The sequence below is a fragment of the Urocampus carinirostris genome, chromosome 13 (genome assembly GCF_059441175.1).
Source record: "Urocampus carinirostris isolate Australia breed hairy pipefish chromosome 13, RoL_Ucar_1.0, whole genome shotgun sequence".
NCBI lineage: Eukaryota > Metazoa > Chordata > Actinopteri > Syngnathiformes > Syngnathidae > Urocampus > Urocampus carinirostris.
This window is the reverse complement of record NC_142361.1, coordinates 40,371,679-40,390,313: the sequence shown is the minus strand read 5'-3', so window position 1 is coordinate 40,390,313 and position 18,635 is coordinate 40,371,679. Positions and strand designations below refer to the sequence as shown.

At 40.3% G+C, this 18,635-nt stretch overlaps 1 protein-coding gene, 1 long non-coding RNA gene and 1 other non-coding gene across 4 annotated transcripts in view; all 3 read right to left on the bottom strand.

Annotated features, from left to right (window-relative positions):
- Positions 1-11,308, bottom strand: part of LOC148354547 (uncharacterized) — a 44,977-nt gene extending 33,669 nt beyond the window's left edge. Inside the window, exons 1-2 of the transcript XR_015852379.1 lie at positions 11,065-11,308; positions 7,647-7,710 (exon numbers count right to left, since the gene is read on the bottom strand). The gene's annotated coding sequence lies outside the window, so the exon portion shown is untranslated. The remainder of the gene's footprint in view (positions 1-7,646; positions 7,711-11,064) is intronic.
- A 1,307-nt stretch (positions 11,309-12,615) lies between these two features.
- On the bottom strand, positions 12,616-18,325 carry LOC148354545 (uncharacterized). Of its 2 annotated transcripts, none has more exons than XR_015852380.1 (6): positions 18,216-18,325; positions 16,587-17,006; positions 16,139-16,288; positions 15,982-16,057; positions 15,523-15,609; positions 12,616-13,237 (listed from the first exon to the last, which is right to left on the bottom strand). It is a non-coding gene; the product is annotated as an uncharacterized LOC148354545 (long non-coding RNA). The 2 variants fall into 2 exon arrangements; XR_015852381.1 differs by lacking the exon at positions 12,616-13,237 and adding an exon at positions 15,228-15,263.
- Positions 15,347-15,475, bottom strand: LOC148354546 (small nucleolar RNA SNORA14). The gene has a single exon (XR_015852619.1). It is a non-coding gene; the product is annotated as a small nucleolar RNA SNORA14 (small nucleolar RNA).
- Positions 18,326-18,635: the final 310 nt, after the last annotated feature.

The window sequence follows — 18,635 nt, the reverse complement described above, 5'->3', positions numbered from 1 at the left end:
GACAGCCTATCTAGAATAGATCTTTGACGTCAATCGCCGTCTCGGCCAGCCTCGCGTGAACAATCGTTGACGTCTTAAGTTGTCTGTGTGTCCGAGCGAGAATAGATCTTGGATGTCTCAAGAGGTCAATAGCAACCAAGCTAGAATGGATTTGACGTTTGTAGCAGCCTTAAGGCAACTTTGCTAAAATGAATCTTTGACGTCTGTAGCCACCGATAGTAGCCTAGCTAGATTTGATCTTTGACGTATGAAGCGGTCAATGGCAGTCTAGCTGAAATGTATCCCCAACTATTGAGCCAGCCTAGCTAAAATGGATCTTTGGCCTCTGTAGCAACCGACAGTAGCCTAGCTAGAATGGATCTTTGACGTATATAGCTATCAATGGAAGTCTAGCTGAAATGTATCCCAAACTATTGAGCCAGTCTAGCTAAAATGGATCGTTTGCCTTTGTAGCCATTGATAGCAGCCTAGCTAGAATGGATCTTTGACGTATATAGCGGTCAATGGCAGTCTAGCTGAAATGTATCCCCAACTATTGAGCCAGCCTAGCTAAAATGGATCTTTGGTCTCTGTATCCACCGATAGCAGCCCAGCTAGAATGGATCTTTAACGTATATAGCGCTCAATGGGAGTCTAGCTGAAATGTATCCCCAACTATTGAGCCAGCCTCGCTAAAATGGATCTTTGGCCTCTGTAGCAACCGACAGTAGCCTAGCTAGAATGGATCTTTGACGTATATAGCTATCAATGGAAGTCTAGCTGAAATGTATCCCAAACTATTGAGCCAGTCTAGCTAAAATGGATCGTTTGCCTTTGTAGCCATTGATAGCAGCCTAGCTAGAATGGATCTTTGACGTATATAGCGGTCAATGGCAGTCTAGCTGAAATGTATCCCCAACTATTGAGCCAGCCTAGCTAAAATGGATCTTTGGTCTCTGTATCCACCGATAGCAGCCCAGCTAGAATGGATCTTTAACGTATATAGCGCTCAATGGGAGTCTAGCTGAAATGTATCCCCAACTATTGAGCCAGCCTCGCTAAAATGGATCTTTGGTCTCTGTATCCAACGATAGCAGCCTAGCTAGAATGGATCTTTGACGTATATAGCGGTCAATGGCAGTTTAGCTGAAATGTATCCCCAACTGATGAGCCAGCCTAGCTAAAATGGATCTTTGGCCTTTGTAGCCATTGATAGCAGCCTAGCTAGAATGGATTTTTGACGTATATAGCGATCAATGGCAGTCTAGCTGAAATGTATCCCCGACTATTGAGCCAGCCTAGCTAAAATGGATCTTTGGTCTCTGTAGCCACTGATAGCAGCCTAGCTAGAATGGATCTTTGACGTATGGAACAGTCAAAGGCAGTCTAGCTGAAATGTATCCCAAACTATTGAGCCAGTCTAGCTAAAATGGATCTTTGACGTCTTAAACAGTCAATGGCAGCGCAGCTAAAAATGCAAAATAGATCTAATCCTGCAAAATAGGGCGAATGAAGTTTCGTCGATCGAAAAAATTGATCATCATCAGACGGCGACGGAAGGAGGGCTGAGAAAACTGTTACCGGCGGCTGATTTCCCCAAGGAGGATTTTGTCGGTCGGAAGGACGCAAAGATCGGCTTAAGCCGACTCGACAATGGCCAGCTCGACTAAAATCTCAACAAATCGTTTTTCCAGAGAAGCGCTCGACGTCCTCGTCATTTTGACGAGAGGCCGTAATCTCTCTCGCTTTTTTGTCCAGAAAAGCAGATTTGGCGTGACAAATCCCGGGCCGCTGTTGACAAATAATCGGGAATTTTTTGACAGTTCTCCACTTACAGAGTCAAGTCCCATTTCTTTGTTTGGCCCCTAATCACAAGATGTCTCAAAGAACTGCACAGGTTACAATGACACCCCCGAGGCGTGTTCAGGAGAGTGAGCGATTGCTATCGCTAGCTATCGCTAGCTTCTGAACGGCCAATGATTATTGAGCGCTCGCGTGCCCGAGTAATCACGGGAGAAAGACCGCTTACTTTGATTTCCAACATGGCGTCGACAGTGCTGAACATGGAGGATCTCACCCTGACGAGTGCTGTTGGCGATGTAATATATCGTCTTACATTGCCTGGTAATGTTTGTGAACAATGCAAGACAGGTATGACCCTTCCACTGCGTTTAGGATAACCTTAACTGTGTCAATATGCGAACTGTCGCTCATATCAGCCAACTCGCTCAAAGCAAGCTGTAGAACGAAATCCATTGTACTGTCGTCGGCCATTTTGGATCAGTAAGGCAATCACAGTGAGCGATTACAAAACGTTCAGCAGTGCGCGGCAAGCGATTAACAAGCGACTACATGTCTGATTACTCTCCTGAACACGCCTCTGATCTGAAACTGTCATGCAAGCAAGGAAATACTCAAAGACCTAAGCATGAGGTTAATAAGAAACCTTGAGAAGGGGTCTCGTGAGTGGTAATCTCCATGGTGGTTTCCTATCATTGTTTTGTTTCACAAGCAAAAGCAAATTGATGTCTTTTAACTAAGAAAATAAAGGGAACAATAATTGATGTTCTCAACTGCCATTGACACTGAATGAGTTAATCATATGCCTGAATATTGCACTCAAGTGAAATATACTAAGGTAATCCCTCGCTACTCCACGCTTCGGTTATTGCCGGTTCTGTGCGACGTGGACTTTCACTTAAACCGCCTTTATTGACATTGATATCAACGTATCGTGCATAGTGTTCTGCAGTAGACATCCAACGGTATCACAGGAGCAGGTTGCGGAGGCCTTTGAGTGCGTGCTGGGTGGGCTTGACTGTGTGCACGACTGATAGGCTGGTGTATGCAGTCTGTCAAACAACAGGGCGGGCCCCCAAGTTAACATGGCCACCAAAACTGCAAAGCTCAGCTCGCTTTTAGCAGCTCGTTACATTGAAAAAAAAATCTACAAAATTGAAAAAAAGTCAGGAGATCACAAAGTAATGCTGATCACTGGCGGTCGTTCCGTGGATCGTTATCGGGTCCGGGAAGGGACCGAAGTCGGGAGAAAAAGCAATAGCGGTGTCGCAGGTCTGGCTCACCGCGGCTAGGCTAGGTAACAGTCAGTAATGATGTCATCTCAGAGTAGGTTTGCTCTTTGGGTTGTTTTTTTTGCGGACTTTGCCTTTTCAAGGGTGGTTCTGTTTTCTCAATCTCATCAGCGGTCTCGACTCTCAGGCCTGTCCGGACCGGTGAGCAGAGCTACTGCCGTAAGGGTCTTCTTCCTGCTTTGCCGACTCCGCCCCCTGTTACTTATCCAATCAGAAGGCGCGTGCTCGGGTAGCGTCGGAAGAGAGAAATGAAATGAAATGATCTGCATTTATATAGCACTTTTCAAGTCAAAGACTTCCCAAAGCGCTTTACAATGTGCTCCACATTTCCCAATAGCGGCCGTGCAGCCATGTAAGGCGCTAACCTGCTTATTGTGGGTATTAGGGGTTCAGTGTCTTACCCAAGAACACTTCGACATGTAACACGGACGAGCCGGGATTCGAACTGGGATCCCTTGATCCCAAGACGAGCGCTCTACCTCCTGAGCTACTGCCACCCCCACTTGATCTGAAAAAAACTTTTGTTAAAAATCTGTTCAATTGAAAAATAGATTCTGCCCAAAAGGCAGTAATCGCCCTCAATGCTGCAAAATCTCTCGGTTATCGCGGTTAATGGGGACCAAGACAACCCGCGAAAACTGAAAATACGCGAAATAACCCGATTTTAAATTGATGTAATGGTCCCGTCCCATAAATGAAAATCCCGATACCCGTCCCGTTCCCAAATATCGGTGCCGATCATCGTCGGACTTTATTGTGGGACTTTTTTCTGCCTTCCTGTTTTCAATCATCAAGCGGACCCGGTTGGGGTGAAACCGAGGTTCACCCCGCAACCTATGATTTTTTGTCCTCTCCCTCTCCGTGAATAGCATGGGAGAATTCCGGCGAGCTTGTTTTTGCAAATCCCCGCTATCCCTGGGGAGGGACTGCAGAGGGGATTCACGGGAGGGGCCGATGTCATTTCGACAGGGGTTTTGGGGGGGGGGTCCAGCGGTGTGATTTCTCACTGTCCTGATTCTTCAGAGAAAAAACGGGGAGGGGGCTGCAGAGGAGAGTAAATAATGTATTTGGAGCAGCGGGACAGAGTGGTTGGGGAGCGGGCGGGGGTTTTGACCGCACTCAGGGAATGCGAAGGAGGGAGGGGGACAGGAAGTGTCGGGAAGGGGTGGGGGGGTCTCAACAATGGGGCTGTGGGTCCTCCGGGGGAATGTGCGGGGGCCTTGGTAAGAATGCGGCCATCCTCGGCTTCCGCCCGACTGCAGAAAAGACTTCATGAAAGGAGGAGAACTTGTTGACGTGAAGGGGTGAGGTTGACGCACAAGTGCTCGTTATGGAGATCGAGATCCACCGGTAGATCACCGAGGCAGTACTGGTAGATCACAGGAAAATAATGAGTGCGTGCTCTCTCGTCAAATGCAGCATATCAGCAATGTTGCTTAGCAGCGGTAGCGAATAGGAAATTAGAGAAGTTTTGTCGATGTAAGGTGTCATTTATTATAAAAATTAGTTTTGAATATTTTGCTTGGGATGTAACAAATATTTAATGTCATATTTTCATTTATTTATATTGTAAAAGGTATGCTGTTGAAGTTTATCAATATTGCTTACAAAAATAGTAAAATATTGTAAATTAAATTAGCTGTTATATGTTAGAATAAGTATTATTCATCACAAATCCCACAAGATTTTCAACTGAGCAAAGAAAAAGGCATTGCGGGAATTAGTTCAGACAATAACAAATCAGCATTTTCGAGACGCCATCACTTAACTACCACTTACGTGTATCATACAAGTCACGGAACAATTAACCTTAATCTAGACGAAAAATTAAATTGTATGTACTTTGGTCCAGATATGTGACTTGAACTGGTACAGTGGAGTCGCTGTGGATGCAGAAGGAGATGGAGTTGGCGGATTAAATATCGAACTGATTTCAAACCTACAACTTGTGAGGATTGCATTGCCCTTGGAAGACTTCCAAATTTGAGGGAAATGATTCACGTCCCTTCCTAATATACTTGATCATCACAAGCATCGTTTCCATGGTTATGTTTTTGCTTCTCCCTTTAGCACCACTGCAAGCCATGGGACCCATAATAAATAAAGAAAGTAAATGAAATACAGTATCACATTCTCATGTAGTCTTTATGAGGCACATCCGATTCTACACTGAATGAACAGAGAGAAAGGTATTATGGGACGGAGTTCAACCAAAAACAAATTGGCATCTTCATGATGTCAAGAGGCAAACATATAGCTGACCGGCTTTTAATATGCTGAGGACCAATAGCATCTTGAGACATGACTCGACCTAAGCACAAACACTGTCATGTTTTTGGACACGTGAAGTAACGTGTCGATGGCGTCGTATCGTGGATAGAATGCTATAAAGATGGGTCACGCTGTAAGGCGGGGGTCGCCTTATCCCGGGGGTCTACCGTAAAACCTCGCCGCCCAAGGCCGGCCACGCACTCAGTCCTCCGAGGCGTGATCGAATTTCCATTTCTACGCGAGGAGAAAGGCGGAGTTGTGGAGCGCGATGACGCTAAGAGGTGCTTGAGTGCGTGCCCCCCCTCCCCGACGTCCCCCGGCGGGGAATGTAAACAAGAACGCTCGAATGGAGGCCGGGACACGAACGGGGGAAGGGTTGCGAAACCGGCTTTTGCGCCGAGACACTGCAAAGTCGACACTTTCTATATATATATATATATATATATATATATATATATATATGAGATGGAGACGGTTTCGTAGAATGCGTCCCGGCTTCGGGTTCAAAACTGTGATATCGTCGTGAGCACGGCGTCAAAAATGTTGGTTTTTAAAGACGAAAAATCGTCTTTCGTCGACTTTAACTAGCATAAATGAATCACGACGGCGAGGTTTTCGGTGCTTTCGTTACGAGGGACAGTGCTCGGTACCGCTTTCGACTGCCTTCCAAATGATGAATTCAAATCGTGAACTCGAAAATGAATTGTGATTAGGAAAATTACAAAGGAAATCCATAGTAGTGTGATATCAGTATCTGTTTTCTTTTTCTTTTAAAATACATTCAAACAAAATGCAGAAAAAAACAACATTAAAAACAATAACAAAGATGAATGGAAAAAAGCACCTAAATTGATCATAAACTGAAATAGAAATTAAAAAAACTAATTAAAATGTACAAAAAAGAAAAATACAAATTATGAATCTGATAGAAAGTTAAAAAAAAAAACAGAACGATAACAAAAATAATATAGACTAAACAAACAAACAAACAAACAAAAAATTGGCCAATCAGCGTTCACATATGCAATTCTAAGGAATACGATCAACAAAAGATGAACTTTTACTATTTATGGGATTTTTCAAACAAAGCAGAAAACCGTTTCGCAAAAGAAGCTCCGTTTCAAAACCTAGATGGGGTTCAGTCCGCGCACTTTTGAGTTTTTTTCGAATAAAGAATCGTCTTTCTTGTTAATGAGATTAGACGTGTCACTCGGAGATCGACCTGTCACAAAGACTTAATAGAAAAAAGAATGATAGGACAGTCGTATCCGTGGTCATGCTTGAGAACTTCGTCAGAAAATATTGCAAAGAAAATTCATGAACTATCGTACCAACAGTCATTTATATAAATATTCAGAAATGTGTATTTCTTTGACATAGCAAAATCCCCATGCGAGTCTAGCATCGTGCTGCTACGCTGTGCTCATTTTGCACTGGTTTTACAACTAACGAGTGGTCAAATAGATAGACGACATGAAATGAAGAAAAATAAATCGAGTCTCATCGAATTGCATTACTTTTTCCCTCGTGATTAACGGCAGCTGGCATGAGTTTGTAAGGTGGCGACGCCCTGGTTTTCTGCACGCGCGGCAGCTTTACCTCAAAAAGCGAAAAATTCCGTAGCTCGCATCATGCGGTCATAGGACAGGCTTTATTCTCTCTTTTTGAGGTAAAGCTTCTCCCGATGATTGCACGAGGCCGGCCCCGTAAACGGAAAAACACACGAGAGGAAAAAAAAAAAAAAGGAAAGGAGCTTTAGTGGCAGGAGAAATCCGCCAGGATTTATTTGTAGCCTGCTTTGGAGTCACGTGATTGGCTGAGCTCTCTCCTCCTTTTTCAGATGGAAAAATGGGTCACGGCTTAACACTCTAGCGCTGCTTTATTTTTAGGACGGGGTTCCGAGACCTTTTTCATGGGCAAATTCAAGCACTCTTGACTTGGTCCTGTCCTTGAAAAGTTTCAAATGACATAGTTTCTCTCTTAAGTATGTGCTACAAATGCCCAACTGAGTTCAAAGAGCATTTGTATTATTTATTTCCCACCACATCTATCCGATTTATCTTTTATGTCTAACAACCACCGAGAGCATTAGGCTGGAGGAAAGGTGGAAACGGGTGGAGTTATTTCAAACGTGTGCTCACGTTTTTCTTTTATTCTAGGTTGAAAATGGTGAAAGCAAGAAAATCAGTACAAATGCCGACCCCAAAAATTGTGCAACAGAAGCAGCTTGGCTGAAGCTGCAAATATGATGACAGCTAGAAGATGGCGTCAGCAAGTAGAATATGATGAACTTACACACGGTACCTTGAAGCACTTTAAAAGCCAATTTTCCAAGGTAGACAACTTCTTCCCTAAGGCCTTCACCATCCTAAACAGACACACAGAACTGTGACTTAGTGTTTTCCTTTTTTGTTGTTGCTTAAAGAAACCATGAAACAAATACTATTGCGTAAAACTGAAAAAGAATACCTTGTGAAATACATATTTTGGTATGAATTGCTGATACTTAATGTTGCACCATTTTTTTAATCGCACTTTAATTATAACTTGCCAGTTTTGTAGTTATTTCTCGTCATAAAGAGACAATAAAGACATATTCCATTCTATCCAGCATCGTGGTCTCTTCCTGTCCTGTCGGGGGCGATGGCACTTCATAAGACAATGCCATACAAACTAATGCCAGCTGCCGTTATTCAGAGGGGAAGAAATGCAATTGCAAAGCCAACCCACCAGGGCAGGCATTTTTATTTATTTATTCTTCTACATTTAATGCGTGGTCTATCAAGTCAGAATGTCGTAAACATGGCAACAATTTCAAGCATTTACAAGCACTTAACCCAAAATTCAAGCACTTTTCAAACTTTGAAACCACAACATTAGAATTCAAGCATTTCAAGTACCCATACGAATCCTGTTAGGAACTCGCGTTGAATGACAAGGAGGACGTTGAGTTTTATTTAGATCAAGGGTGGGCAAACTATGACCTGCGGGACACATGCGGCCCAGCAGGCTTATTGATATGGCCTGCTGAAGAAAAATGGGAGATATCAAAGCATATATAAGTACTACCCATAAAAAATGTCAGTTTTATTGGGTGTCAGCGTTGTCCCTATCCTCCCTTTGAGTGTCTACTACAAAAAACAATCAAGATTTAGTGCTTCAAATAAGAACCCAATATATTACTTTGCAGTCATTCAGAGAAAAAAAAAAAAACACTACTGAGGTACTACCAAAAATACAAACGATTTACAACAGAAACACAACAAAGAATACAGAAATACTACAAAAATATTGCTACAGAAATATTAAAAGAAATACTGCTGGAGAATAACGTTAAAATCACTAGATAAATACTTTTTAAATATTAGGGAGAAAAACTAATCCAGAAATATTATAAAAAAATATCTCCATTAATACTACAAAACACAATTTTTACAAAAACAGTAACAGTATTAGCGCAAGCTATCTGTAAACACTGTCGGCAAAGCTAACTTTCAAAGTAAATTTTTTTGGTAATGGCTATATTTTAACGACTTCATATTTACGAATTATGCTAATGGGTAAATGTTGATGAGTTATGCTAACGGATATATGCTAAAAGTGATGCTAATGGCTTAATGCTAACTTCATGCTAAATTTTTTTGGTAATGGCTATATTTTAACAACTTTATATTTACAAACTATGCTAATGGTTAAATGTTGATGAGTTATGCTAAAAAGTGAAGCTAACGGCTAAATACTAACTGCTTCATGCTAAACATTTTTAGTACAGTGGAACCTCGGTTTTCGAACGCATCTCAGTTCGAACAAATCGGTTCTCGACCAAAGATTGAGAAATTCTTGCTTCGCTTTTCGTTCAAAAAATCGGAGTTCGAACGCCGGTACGCTAGGGGCGACGCTGAGCGGCGTACGAGTGTAGATTGCCCCCACCCCTCGTGAAGAACTGTTGTCACGGCAACGCGCATTCCTTTTCTGCTTTCGTTTCAAAAAGCGGTGAAGAGAGTGTTTTAACCCCTAATTATGCCTCGGAAGAAGGTCGGTGCAAGCAGCAAAGTTGCTACAGGTGAAAAAAGAGGAGTAGTGCGTACAACTATTGCAATTAAGAAAGAAATAAGAGCAAAATATGAAGAAGGTGTGCGAGTTTCCCTTCTTTCAGGAATAGAGCATGGCTTCTGCCAACCGGTAAGAAATCCTATTCATAATTCTTTTCTTTATCCTTTAACCGCTCACCACTTGTTGTGGAGACCCGGGTGCTAAATGACGTGTAAACGACCTGATTTTTTTATCTTTACACGTTCATGTTAGCGTCATCTTTCGTACGGAAGATTATGCTAACGCGAACGTACGATTAGCCTGGGTTAGCTTCATGTTTACGTTCGTTGTGAACATTCAGGGTGTTGGAACGGATTAAAAAGATTTTACATTACTTTTAATGGGAAAAAACGACTTTGGCGTTCGTACAAATCGGTTTTCGTACAAAGAAATGGAACGGATTATGGTCGAGAACCGAGGTTCCACTGTAATGGCAATATTTTAACGACTTCATATTTACAAATTATGCTAATGGCCTCATGTTAATGAGTTATTCTAGTGGATACATGCCAAAAGTGATGCTTACGTCTAAATGCTAACTGCTTTATGCTGAAAATTTTTGCTAATGACTACATGCTAACGACTTCATCTTTACAAACTATGCTACACTAAAGAATAATATCTACATTAATACCACAAAACAGTACAATATTACTACAAAAATACGACAAAAATATATATTTACATTAATACGAGCACAGAAATCCTAGAAAAATATGACAGAAGTACAACAGGAATACAGAAAAAGACTATTGAAAATACTATTAAAAAATACAAAATCGAATATGAAAGTAGAAAGCTTCTATTTGAAACCCGATTTGAATCTCGTTAAAAACTAAAAATACTTGATATGTTGATTGCTGTTTATTAACTACTTGATGACGTCACCGACACCCCGCACATTTGCCGGAGGGCCGTGTTGGAGATGGACGCCTTCTTAGCGCAATCGCCATAGCAACTGTGTTACTCGCGAGCTATTTGTGTCGTAAACACAGCTGCCGCCGAGCTAGCAGTCGTCCCCACCTGTCACCTTTGTAATCCGAGCTACTTCAACACATTGAGATGACGGTTGGCCGCCATTTGCTAGCAGATATGACGCCATCTTTTGCAGGACGTGCATTGGGATGTCGACATAACCGCCATTGCCATTCACTTCCCGAGCGTGTCAAAAGATAAAGCGTGGAGAGAAAAAAACACGAGCAAATACACGCCGCAGACGTTTCTAAAGCTGTCAAGCGGATTTGCTGTGATCTCATTCTCCATTCACACCTCCGAAAAGTAGGGCGCCGCCATTTGGCCTGGAGCCACAGTGCCCCCTACCGGACAAGAGAGGAAAGGGGCTCTCCTAAGAGAAGCGCTGACTCATTATTCAGCGTTGAAGTTATTTTTGAATGGACAAGACGCGGACTGTAATTCTCTTCTTCAATCAAATAGTCAAATAAAACAGTGTTAAGACAAATACAATATGTGTAAATCTTAAGTGGGTACGGTGGTGCTCTATTCGCAATACACATTTAAAATAGATTTTTATTTTTTTTAAATCAACGTACAAAATGGTGAGAGAATTGCTGGACGTTTAATTCCAGCCAATCATTAAAATGATACATTAGTGGGATAAAAAAATGCTCACGTTTGAGAAAGACGGGCAGCCATTTTGAGGTTTGTTGTTGATTGAAAGCGATATTGCCCAATGATGGCCTCAATTGATTTCCAAAATTCGCAGAATAGGTCGAGTGTTAAAAAATGTGGGAAACTTCCCGTCCCCCTCACAAAAAAACACATTCGGAATAGAAAAGTCCCGTTTTCGATGTGCTAGTGGGTTATTATTATTATTGAAATTCCATGTTTAACCGGGGCAGCCATTTTGAGCTGTGTTGATTGGAAACACATTGACCAATTACGGGCGGACTGACTTGTTGACGTCGGCCTGTGATTGGTTTATTATTTAACAGATTCCCTTCGACAATTCCTGTTGTTGCGATCATCATTTTTTGAATTCATCTCAGGAAGATTGGGAAAAAAATGGATACACTAGACACATTTAATATAAAAAAGAAAACATATTTAATAATATTATTTACTAACAAATCCTGTCATCACCAAAGAAAATTAAAAAATGTAGTTATTTCTAGTAAATAAAGATAAACCATACATACATTCCCCAAATAGTAATTTTACATGGAAATACAAATTCGGTATTGAGATGTATGGAATATACATTTTAATAAACCATTGACACAGAAAAAACAACTTGTTTCACGTATGAAGTCCTGAAAAAATTAGAATATTGTGATCATTTTCTGTACCGCGATTAAAACACTATATTCCAGAATCATGACAAATGTACTGAAATATTGCAAGACTTTTTTTGTTTTTTTATATCGCAGATTATGGCTTATAGCCCACTAGTATACTTTTTATGTTTGATCGCAGTAAATAAGTATACGGGTCATTCTTCCTGTTGGGTGCCATTTCAGCATGGTAACTTTCAGTCCCAAAATGGTCAAATATTCAGTGTTTAACATTTCATATGTATGAGGGGCTTGGAAACTACAACTGTATAGGTCCAGCTCAGGATATATATATATATATTTTTTTCCCAATTACTCAGCACATGACTAAGGAAAATGTATCCCCTGTTACAGTGCATAGCATTAACCGAGGGGAACTGTATGCTTAAGGCCATTACTACTGTGATGAAAAATAGGCTTGTATACGAGGATATCTGCGAAAGATTTTAACGTGTTTATTAACCAGATTACAAAAAATATTGGTTCCCAATATTAAACATAACAGGGTGGACCTGTGCTTTTTCCTCATTCGTAAACCTTGAAAATAGGAGGATTAAAGAGTGCTACTTATTCTTCTTCTAGAATGTTTTCCACCAAAAGTTGTGTGACTAAAACAATAGCCGGCAGATGTTTTCTACAGACGGGGGAGACAGTTCACATTGGGACAGGACATATTGGAGAAATTTTAAAGGTGAAAAATGCACTCGTAACTGAAAGTGACATTAGTTGGAGAATATTAGCATTAAAGCAATATACAAATTCACAAAGTCAATAAACATAACCGAAAATGGCATTTTAGTGTAATTGTACTGCAGAGTCATTTTGTTTTATGGTAGAGGGCAGTTAAGTATACAAATAAATTGTTTAAAAATCACTGGGACTCGACTGACTGCGAATAACAACAACTATATTACAGAATTCTCATTTGCTCAGACGATCGTGCATGTTTAGAATAGCCCCCTTTATGAGACTCGACAGCCCTTCAACTTGAACCTACAGAAATAATCCTCCAGTCTTTCCCAAGGAAGTGAACTTGTGCCTGGAAAGTGTTCCAGACACATAGCCAGCAGATTCCAGTGGAAACGGGAACGGCGCGATCCTTATTTGCAAAATGGCGCCCAAACAAAAAAAAAAAACGAGTCACGTCTGGGCTCCACGTGTACGACCCAGAAAGGAGCGAGAGAGCGCGAGCGAGTGAGTTCATGGAAAGTGGAGCATTTCGCCCGACCATTTCAAGAGTTTCCCCTTCCTCCCCTCCCGTTTCCTGGCAACCACCAGAAAAACAGCTGCGGGCGGGCGGGGTGGAAATAACGGGGCGCTCTATTTGGAGACGACGAAAACACAACGACCTGGCTGACCCCACCGAAGGAGGCACGAGTGGCTCCCGTCGGATGATTGACATAAGCCCCCTCCTCCTCCGCACTTAACAGAGAGGAACATTTCTGCTCTTAAAGCAAAATGGTTCACTTTTTTCACAGAAGGAGCAGCTCCGTTGTGCATCGCTACTGCCATCTAAAGGTGGAAAACAAAACACCCAAAAACATATTGGTAAATACAGTGAGTTAGGCCTTCTTTATATCAAGAAGAACGGAGGACCGATCCTGACAAATGCAGACATACACGTATATATAAAAATGAATGTATATCACATAAATTAACACGTAAATAAATTGTGCAATACCCAAAAAGTGTTTCTCAAAGGGTTTTGTGAGACCCCGGTGGATAGGCAGTCTAGAGAAAATTGAAAGAAAATTGTGTACATTCAAAAAAAAAAAAAAAAAAAATCTGGTGCATATTTAGGACAAACGTGGCATAGACTTTAAAAGGTAATGTATGTTAATTCAAAATATTCAATTTGCAGATGCCATTATCTGGCTGAAATCATCATTGCGGCCACTGTTGCACGTGCATGTCTTCCTTTGATACGCTCCAATAAATTCTTGGCGGTATTGAGGTGGCATTTGGACTATTTGTAGCCGTCCTTTTCTTATTTTCATACCACAATTGAAGAAAATCTTGAGCGCGTACAAAGATTCACGACACCCCCCCACCCGCTTCCTTTCCTCCAGCCTAATGCGCCCGGTGGCCGGAACACTCGTGATAAAGGCAAAATAAATGCAGATGGGCACGGTGGAGGAAAAAAAAGGAGCTCTTTGAACTCAGTGGGATATTGTTAACACGTACCTAATAGAGAAAATATTTACTTTTAATCCGCTTAAGAACACCTCAAATTACGCACCATACCTTTAAAGAAAAAATATAGGTAAAAATATTTATAATAGTGCCTAGAGACCGGAGGTTATAATAATGCAATGAAAACAATAATGAAACGACTAGCAGCGACCAAAGAAATTCCCAAATGAGTCCCAGGATTTTCACATTGTTTTTGCATTTGTTTAGGGTACTTGTTGCCTTAGGGACATAAATGCAATGTAATATTGATCTATGCATTTGGCCATTTCTTTTGACCTTTGTCATTTTATATGTATTTTGCCTTTTAATATGGTGTGTAATTTTGTCGCGTTTTTCATGAAAACCTTCGTCTTATACTTTGTTACGCATCATGTACTTTCTCATTCTGGTTGGGTATGTTCTCTTTTCTTTTACCATGTGTAGATTGTTCTCATCGTTTATTTTGTCATGCGTCGAGTCATCCGTTATGTCTCATACTCGGTCATGTATTTTTTCATGCATCATGTCTTATGTATTTTGTCACACGTGTTCTCGCGTATTCTGTTATTTTGTTGCGTAATTTGTCACATGTTGCGTCATTTGTTTTGAATGTTGTCACATATCCTGTGCTGTATTTATTTTGTCGCAAATGAGGAGGCAGCCCCACCGATTTATCAGCGACGGGCGAATCGGCCACGACACCTATGAGCCAATAGATGGAAAGTTCCGACGGTTTGACTCGCTTCCTCATTCCAACGTCATTCTGTTGCGACAAAATCGAGTGTCTTGATAGCGACACAATGAGTTACTTTCCTGCACTGTACATTTACCCACTCTGTAATAAATGGACGTGAATGAGTCCATTTCTTTGTGTAAGACCTGACCACTAGAGGACACTGTCGTCTAAGGCAAATAAAAAAGAAAATCCACAAAGAACAGCATAGCAGCAAGACACCAGACAAACATGACAGATTACTATGTCGGATTACACCACGTAAAAGAAATATCAATCTCTACACCTATGATTTTTTTGTTTGAATACCAATTAACATGTTTATGATAGAGCAAGTATTTTTACCCTGTATTCAATTCAATGATTCGTTTATACGGAAAGAAAGTTTTTTCTACCACTAAGAGGCACTAAATATTACACAATGTTCTTTTAAGCCCGGAGCTTAAATTTCGGTGCGACAAAAGAGGTCTAGGCGATTCCTTAAATTTGCACACGCAGCTTTTAATCAGGTGCACTCTGTAGTTGAGAATTGACAGTACCGTTTCATTATATTCTAAGACTTTTTAAGTTTTTACCATAACAAAAAACGTCAATAACTCAGAGACTTTTTTATCTTCTTCCCAATACGCCACACTGAAAAGCAAATTAGGATAATGAAAAAGACTGCAGAGTACCAAAAGATTTGAAGCTAACCAATGAAATAAATCACAATTTTTATTGTCTTAGAGGTGAAATAACCGAGAGCTTCAAAAAGGTCTCCCAGTTTTGGAAATTCTAAAATTGATCTTGCACCTTTGCATTTCCCAGAGACCACGCTGGCAACTGGGGGTTTATACAAGATGCCAGGAGGAAAAATGGAAATAAAATTGAGATACTTTAAGAAGAAACTCACCAAATTGATGCCAAGATGACAGTCCAGGGTTTGTACACCTTTTTGATTGCCAAAGTCAAGCACTTTCAAGGCCAATTTGTCCAGTACCTTTAAAGGAAGAAATCCAGCATTGATCCAAAGAACGTTTTTTGGTCGACGCAGACGACTAAAATAACGTCGTATCTTGTCACTAGCACATACTTTGTGCCATTTTGAGTCATTCCTATCCATGATCTACGATATTTTTGTGTCATTGAGCTGCTACAAACCGACATGAATTCTGCCTCTACAATGCACACGCAGCTTCAATACGTCAGACAAATAGGGCTCTATAGGTATTGGGTAATAATTGAAATTTAAAAAGTAATATCTTTGCGTGTCCCAGAGGCCATCGATGGCGACTGGGGGGTTTATGAAAGATGCAGGAGGAATTAAATAAGTGCAATATAATAAGTAGCGTGAAGTTAAAGAGGTGCTCACTTCGTCAGCCATAACCCGAATCTGGAGAAGTTTGGCGGTCTGACCGTGTAGATCTTGTTGTTGCAGCACATATCTCCTAGAAGATAATACATAAACCAGAGTGTCAGTTGTAAACATAGCTAGCGAAATACAGGGTTTCTCAAAAAAATGTACTCACTCTTAGAAGGTATTCAGTGGGGCCACTTCGTCCAATCCATCTGTCAGGTAACACTGCATCGAGGTACGCTCGTATATCGCGATGGTAGTGGGGAGGTGCTCCATCTTGCTGAAAGTAAATCTCACCATCGTCACCAAACATCTCTGTAATCTGTGGACCAACAAATTCCTGAAGCACGTTGAGGGAGCTCTCACCATTGACAGTTTCGTTGAAAAAGAAAGGTCCTATGATGCCCAATGCGGATATCCCACACCACACCGTTACCCCCGGTAAGTTTACATGGCGTTCAATTGTTACGTGAGGATTTGCAGGACACCAGTACGTGCAATTATGGCGGTTAATGGTACCGTTTATTTTGAAGGTTGCTTCGTGGCTCCACACAATTTTGTGTGCATCCTCGACATCTTCTGCACATTTTGCCAGGTACCGTTCACAAAATTCGACTCACCGGTCAGGATAGTCTTCGTTGAGAGCACGACACCGCCTCGGAATTTAGTATTTTCAATGCAGATGCTTCATGATGCGGTTGACGCTATCTTTTGAGATGTGGGTTTCCCGAGCAGTTTATTTCTGTGGTGATCGAAGGAGCGTTTCCTGCACCTGCAGTTCTTTTCCAGGGGACGTAGATGTCCGTGGTCGTCCCGAACGTTTATTGTTGGTATTCTGTACGGTTCCATCTGCTTCAAATTTGTCTCTGGTGCGCGCAATAGTCCGGCGCGTGGGTGGCGGTTTTGCCAATTCACTTGTGAACCGACGTTGCACTTCAGTGGCGTTTTCGGTCTTCCAATAGCATTTCAGGACAAACTTTCTCTCTTCGAAACTAAGTTGATTTCCTGCCATGGCCCATGGCTTCAGTAATTCAGGATATCTGCAACACATAAAAAGAGTGAGTACATTTTTTGAGACACCCAGTAGATTATACAAGTTAAAGAATGAGAGATTCCTATGTTTAACAAGGGAAACCAACATCCCATTATTTAATGGGGGCAATTTCCATGTTATTAAATCTGTGTGCTTTTTTTTTTTTTTTAAAAAAAGATGATATATGATATTCTAGAATAACAAAGCACCCAAATGATGCTAATTCATAATATTGCTTTTTTTCTCTGATTCACAAACAAAAAATCTGCAAAGCATCTCCTAGTTGTGTTTCCTTTTTCAAAGTGAAATAAGTTACCAATTCATACAAAGAAAAATGAAGAATTGAAAAAATGAATTTGTTGATTTATAGTTGGTTTTAAACCCTTTTTCAATGTTTGTCAGTTTGTAAAATGACCTTACAATGTGGTGTGATGCCATTCGGCTCATCAGGTTAAAAAATAAGATACTATATTAGGGAATTAATGCATTATCATTACTATGCTTGAAGCATATTTGTTTATTCGCAAACAACAATACTGTACTCAAAACAACTCCTAGGGTTGTTTGCTTTTTTTTAAAATTAAAATACTATACAAATTCTGCCATGCTTTATTAATACAGAGAAAACACTACATTATACGATTATTATTATTTAGAAAATCGTTTTTTAATGAAAACTCGAGATTTAAGATACCCAGAGTTGTGTTTAGTTGTGGAATTTACTTAAAATGATAAAATGATTCAACGATTCCAAAGGTCGATTTCAAGCTGATATTTTGAAACGGTAAGTATTTGGATTGATTCTTTGGGAAAATGAATAAAATATTTTTAATTATCAGAATGTATCACTATTTATAAAGGCCTAAACAGGACTTAATAATGATTTAGCGTTTAATTATTGTTAAGTCCATTTCCTTCAATAGATGTACTAAAAATGATTAAAACACTATTAATTTGCTTAATTGTCAAATATAATGCTTACGTGTATGAATTATAAAACCACAATATCATTTGACATATAAAATAAGACGAAAAATACCAGTCTGAGAGATACATTTCGAAAAGTTGTAATTTAATCTCGTTTAGTTAGCGAACCACGTGTATGCTAACTTACTTTTAATTCATTTTGTTCTCGTTCAAATTAATCGTGGTCTATTTCTAATGTTTAAAACAGAATATATTAATGAAATAAATCAATTCAAAAGTGTCAACTTACCGTAAAAGTTATCCATTCTCGACGAGGTCTTAGCGGCTAATAATGCTAACAAGTTAGTACGTTTAGCGAGACGTAATATTTTCGAAGGCCAACATTGGCTAGCAGCATTAAGGGCAGAGAACTGAAATCTCATTGGATTAGAGAGAGATGGACACATTCAAGCCCAATCAAAATTCAGTATACTGAATTCCGTGTCACGCCGACATTGTATGAGGAAATGTTACCCCGACTCATGTGATTTGAAAAAAAAGTACGCTTTATGAATCAATAAGTGAAGTATACATACTATCTTAAAATTAAAATACGTAAATTATGCCATTTTACGTAACAGCACGTGATACATTTAAATATGCCAGCATCTAATATTGAGACGTCATTGGTTTAGGTTGAGATTGACACACTATAAAACCAATGATATTT